We start from the raw sequence: 6101 nt of genomic DNA on the forward strand, positions 1-6101 counted from the left end.
GGAGGTCTGCCTATCTTAAAAGTGATGTGATGCTCTGGTCAGTCCACAGACATAACCCTGGCCCTGGAGCCCCACACAAGCTACACAAACTGTGGGGAGAGGTGGTTTCTCAAGGGAAGATATAGTCCAGACCTGAAGGAACAGGATATGGAAGGGGTAGCCATGGAAAACACAGGAGGAACTCTGGAGTTCTTTTAAACAGTTTTTGCTAGACTCATTGTTAGATTCTTTTTTTTCTTTTTCTTTTTCTTTTTTTTTTTTTTTTTTTTTTTTTTTTTTGAGGTGAGGGGGATCAAACCAATTTCTTTTAGCCCTTCAACACATGTAATTGGCAGGGCTGAAGTTTGGAATACATTGTGATAATTTTATTTCATTGGGAACTTTATATACAATTTATGTCACTCAAAGCAGGGAATTTGGAGCCTCATACCTCCTGCAGTGCATCTCACAATGAGCCTCATGCTGACGAGGAGGCGCACAACTAGGACTTGGATAACATAGAAAAGCACTTAATTATCTGGTTTCTGAGCAAGTCCAGGGTTCTGCTGGGTAGGTTGGGTGGGAGGAAGAAACTCCAGGACAATGGAATAGTACGTAATGTATTATGTTACTCTCACTTAAATCCTCTAAATTTAAAAGAAAACAATCTTCAAAAGAGTCACAAAGCACATGAAGAGGCAACTTGAGGCGATGCTTATCCAGATACATCACAATATTCTTAGCGGTTGGATTTTGATTCAAAAGTGAAGTGAGAGGTACAGTCTTAAAGATACAGCCGCACATCTGCCAGCTTGGAAGAGGTGGCTGGAAAGTCCACAGAACGACCCTGCCACGCACTTGGCCAAGGCCCACGACCGGCCCGAGAAATCACTCTGCTGTGGGGTGCATTTGATGGCAGAGGCGGCGAAAGGTGATCATGGAGGGTTGGCAGACCCTGGAGGAGGAGAGAGGCCACTCAGTGTCTGCTGCAGAGGAGACAGGGTCCTTCAGGCGACCTTGCATCAGAGAGCGTGGGAACAAGGAAGCTAGACAGATGGAGAGGTGAGCGCTCATCAGTGGTACACAGGAGAAAACAAGTATCATTACTGACCCCAGGTGTGCGTTTGAGAGGCAGCTGCCTAGTGGTTATGAACCCTGCCCCTGGAACTGGATAATACTGAATCTGAATCCTGGCTTTGTCACTTTAATAGCTGTGTGACCATGGACCAGTCATTGTGACCTTTTTGAGCCTCTAACCATTAACCTTTCTTCATCGGGAAAATGAGAGTAATGATAGCTCAGGGTTTTTTGAGTTGTTACAAGGGCAAAACCCTCACCATTGGCTCACGGTCGAATCAAGTGAACTGTTCCCTTTGCATGCTGTGTAGCCTGAAGCCCACAAGGGCTGGTACTGTTCTAGCCAGGATTTTTTTTTTCCATTGCAAATGACAGAATCCCAAGTAAGCTTAAACAAAAAAGAAATTATGAGCTATTACAAATGCAAAGTGTAGGGAAAGCATGGATTTCAGGCCCAGATGGATCCAGGGGCTAGAAAGAGAACACCAACCCAGTCTCTCCAGCTCTTGAGTCCACATTGCTCCATACTGGGTCCATTCTCACAGGGTCTTTCTTTGTGGTGGCAAGGTGGCTACCAGTAGCTTCAGATACATTTCCTTTCTTCTCCACAGTCCCAGGGAATACATTCTCAAGCATTTTAGCTAAAGTTCTGAGACTGACTTGCTGGTCCAGCCTTGCCCAGCCCTGAACTGATGGCTGTAGCCAAACAGACAGGATCTCTGGATTGGCCAGATCTCAGTCACAAGTCACTACCTTCGAGTCCTAGACCCACTGACCATGTGGACAAAGGATGGGTGGGTCCTAAAAGAAGAACCAAAGTGCTGTGACCAAAAGGCAGGGAGGGGATGCTGGGTGGAAAAAAGTAACCAATATTTCCCACAGGAACCTTCAAAGTCATGACTAAGGCATCAATCAATGCACCATTAAGTGGCCAAACAATCCAACAGAAACAGGACTCCCAGACCACTCCTGATTTTCTCAGGTCCTCCTTTCTCCACATACCAAACAGCTGGATCAAACCACAAGAGCCCAGAGAGAAAGCCCTTGGATTTCCCAAGGCAGCATCAATGATGTGGAGAGGGGCATTGTCCTGTGCCTTTTCCTTATTATAGGACAAGTGATTTGGATTTCCAGAGTTCCTCTGTACCTTCAATTTGACAAAACACATATATGTGTTTTATTAATTTCCACAGATTTTTTTAAGAGTAATTTTCAAGAATGATGAGATTTCCCCTTAACAGGGCAAGGAACAGTTCCCTGCTGTTGTCCACTGTTCTCTACGGATTTTGCAGTCAAAGTGCTCTGCTCCTCATCCTCCATCCCCTGTCCTCCCTCCCCTTCCTGGCTACCCCCACCCCTCCATCTTGTCCCTCCTCCTTGCCTAGTTTAATGAGATCTTTCCAGACCTCCATTATGAGCAAACCAGCTCTGGGATTTTCTAAGTCTCCAAACCACCTATACAATGACTACTTCATATTTTAATTCAGGTTACTTTTTTAAATTTAATTAATTAATAAGTTAATTTAGAAAGGAATTCTATTCACCATCACACATGGAAAATCAGTATCGCTTGCCATAAATAAAAGATAAATGTAAAATTAAATGAAATACTGATGAATTATTGAAAACCACATCTGAAACTAGTGATGTACTATAGGTTGGCAAATTGAATTAAATTTTAAAAAATAATAAATTGGGTAGTAAACAAAAAAATTAAATGCAATTAAAACAATGTTACCAAATCCCAACTACAACAACAAGAACAACCAGATTCAATACTGGGTGAAGAACTTGAATAGACATTTCTCAGAGTAAGACATACAAAAGGCCAATAGACACATGAAGAGATGTTGGACATCATTAATCATTTGGGAAATGCAAACCAAAACTACAATGAGATACCACCTCACCTCATGCTCATTAGGATAGCTACTATCAAAAATCAGAAAAATTTAAAAAATAAGTTCTGGTGAGAATATGGGGAAAAAGGAACCCGTATGCACTGTTGGCAGGAATGCAAAATGGGACCTCTGTGGTAAACGGTATGGAGGTTCATGCAAAAATCAAAGCCAGAGTCACCATGTCATCCAGTAACTCCAGCCCTAAAGGATTGAAAGAATGCTCTGGAAGAGTATTCACACCGTCGTGTTCATAGCTGCATTCTTCACAACAGCTAAAACATGGAAGCCACCCAGCATCTGTCAGTGGATGGTAAAAGCCAAGTGTGGTCTATACCTACAAGGGAACACTATTCGGCCTTAAAAGGGAAGGACATTCTGACACCTGCCACAACCAGGATGAACCTTGAGGACATCATGCTCAGTGAAATAAGCCAGACACAAAAGGCTTGTCCTGCTGCGGGGAGGGGGAGACGGGGAGTTGGTGTTTTCAGAGGGATAGAGTTTCAGTTTTATAAGATGAAAGAGATGTCTATGGAGAGAGGTCGTGTTGGTGGCTGCACAGCGATGTGAATATATTTAATATCCCTGAGCTGTGCACTGAAAATGCTAAAGAGGGTAAATTTTATGGAATACATATTTTACCACAATGTAAAGAAAGAAAGAGAGAGAGAGAGAGAGTAAGAAATCCTGTCTGGATTCTGTGTCCTGCCTGAGGTCTCCAAGCCTGTGGCCTCTGTCTCTCAGCACGAAAAGGAAGATTATATGAGACATTCTTGATGGAGGCGTTCTCCCGGGAGTGGTCAGAGGCCAGAGGAAGAGCGGAAAAGGGGAGAACATTCTCACAGGAGAGCAGGTGTTGCTGAATGTCAGGTGGGTACCCACTCCAATCATGGGGTTCAGGGGGCTGACCTGGTTGAAGACCAGTTAAAATTCTGCCCCCACCGACTGTCCACCTGGCTGTCAACTCTTGTCTCAGCTCTGCGTGGTGTCTTCTGGTCTCAGCAGCCTATATCCTTGGTTCTCTGGCCCAGACTCCCTGCTGTCACCTAGATTAGAAGACCCCAAGAGGTGGGCCAGTGCCAGGCTGGTCTCCTGCAGTGCAGGTGCCTCCCGAAGTGCTCACCCAGGTGTGCTGGTTTTGTCCAAGCTGTGGAAGGCAACGGACTCGGGGAGTGGTCCCAGCAGCTCAGACACCTCCTGTGTCTGGGCACACCCAAAGACCACCTCCTACCCCTTTCTCTTTTTAGCTCATTGGTTGATCTTTCTCTTTTTCCAGTCATCCCTCAGTCCAAGACATTTTATTTTGTAGGTGATTGATATGTTAATTCTAAGGGAAGGGATAATGATGAAGTGATCCAAGTTTGTAGCCCAGCAGGAACAGAAGATAATCCTAGTCTTGGGTTTTTCTAATTTTCAAAGCATGGAGCACCAAAAAATGAAGCCGAACCCCCCCTACAGAGCTTGTGTCCTGCTTGGTGACAAATCACCCTAAAGGATACTGTCTTCCACATCCCACTCCTCTCCTTGACTTGGACTCAAGGACTGGGCAGGATGGAAGGGGTGGAGTGGGCTGGAGAAACTTCCCCAGCGTGGTAATGATTTACCCACCATTGACTGCAGCAAATGACCCTCCGTGGTGCTCCTGGGTTCTGTGGGCCACAGGGGAGGGGGCTGGCCTGTCCTCAGTGGCAAGTCTCGAGGCTGGGGCTCCAGTCACCTCTGGGCTCACTTCACGTGTCTGTGGTCGGCACTGCCTTTGCTGTGAGGCCTCGGGTTCTCTCCCTGTGATGGCTGCACATAGGCTCACTCAGGCTTTCTCCTAACATGGTGGCTGTGTTCAGAGGACCAGTGTCCCGAGGGAGGGAGCCAGGTGGAGGTTGTGGCACCTTTATGACTTCTGCTGCTTTCTATGGGAGGAGACAATGGGGAGAGTGTCAAAGGATTTGGGGACCTGTGTTAAGGTGACCACAGTGCCCTGAGACTTGCGCAACTCCAGGGCTGCAGGTCAGTGTGGCCTGGCGTGGGACCTGGCCGTGCCTGAGGTTCCCTGGGAAAGCCAACTCCAATCCAGCACAAGTTGACGGGCTTGGCAGTGGCCCTGCGGGGACTGCCCAGTGCCATCTGGAGCACTGCCTCTGTGTATTGTCCACCCTTCTGGTCAGAGAGCTCTGGTAAGGGCGGGGCTCTGAGGCTTTCCAGGTATTCTCAGAGGTCAGCAGTCCAGGGCCAAATCATTCGTTCATTCATCCGCTCACCCACAAATCTTCCTGGAGTGCTTCCTGTGTGCCCAGGCACCATTCACAGCTCAGATGGTATTGGTCACCACAAAATAAGGCAACCCCTGTCTTCTGTGCTGCTCAGGGCAGAGGACAAGACTCAGGTGAGCCTCCACACATCACACTGGACACTTGGAAAGCCTTGAAGGGAACGGGGGTCGGGCGGGGGGGGGGGGGGGGGTAGGGACTTACTGAAGCCCCTCTTCTGTGCAGGGGGCCCAGGCCGCTAACCTGCTTCTGGCTTGACTTTGCTCCCCTGCCACTGCCCACACCCACTGGCTCTGAGCTCCTGGGAGAGGCAGGGAGACACTGCCCGTGCCCGTGAGTCACGAGTGTAAAGTACGCCCAGGGCCTTGGCAGGACGGTCTGTGCAAGGGCAAGGTGTCATTAGGCGAACATTGAGAAATGTTGCTTTCCCATGGCCCCTGAGATAAAAGCCAGCAGCCTCCGAAGCAGCCTGTTACCGCTGGCATTGCTGTGGGTGGGAGCTGCAGGTCCAGGGGCAGCGAGGCGGCCGGGTGAGAGTGGGAGCGCGCGTGTGCGTGTGCACACGTGTGCATGTGTGTGAGTGTGCGCGCGCGTGGCCTCGGGACAGCTGCCCCCGCCGCACGGCGCCCACCGCGCCCACCGCCCCCGGCGCGCCGCCCCCGCTCCCCCCCAGCGCGGGGAGGCGACCCCCGGCGCGCCCCGGGTTCAAAGGCCCCGCGCGGCGGCCCCAGCCCCTCCGGGGGGCGGGGAGCGAGGGGGTGGTGCGGGCGCCAGAAAAGCCCGAGCCCACAGCCGGCCCCGCGCAGGGATGGGCAGCGCGCGCTCAAGAGTGTGACCGCGGCCGGGACGCAGCGAGCGAGCGCCGGGCTCCGACCCCGCA

The 6101-nt window shown here is 49.7% G+C and overlaps 1 long non-coding RNA gene across 1 annotated transcript; it reads right to left on the minus strand.

Annotated features, from left to right (window-relative positions):
- Positions 1-292: 292 nt before the first annotated feature.
- Positions 293-4844, minus strand: LOC119865709. Its single transcript, XR_005378077.1, has 3 exons — positions 4566-4844; positions 3867-4003; positions 293-1025 (listed from the first exon to the last, which is right to left on the minus strand). It is a non-coding gene; the product is annotated as an uncharacterized LOC119865709 (long non-coding RNA).
- Between the last annotated feature and the right edge of the window lie 1257 nt (positions 4845-6101).

This window comes from Canis lupus, chromosome 24 (genome assembly GCF_011100685.1).
Source record: "Canis lupus familiaris isolate Mischka breed German Shepherd chromosome 24, alternate assembly UU_Cfam_GSD_1.0, whole genome shotgun sequence".
NCBI lineage: Eukaryota > Metazoa > Chordata > Mammalia > Carnivora > Canidae > Canis > Canis lupus.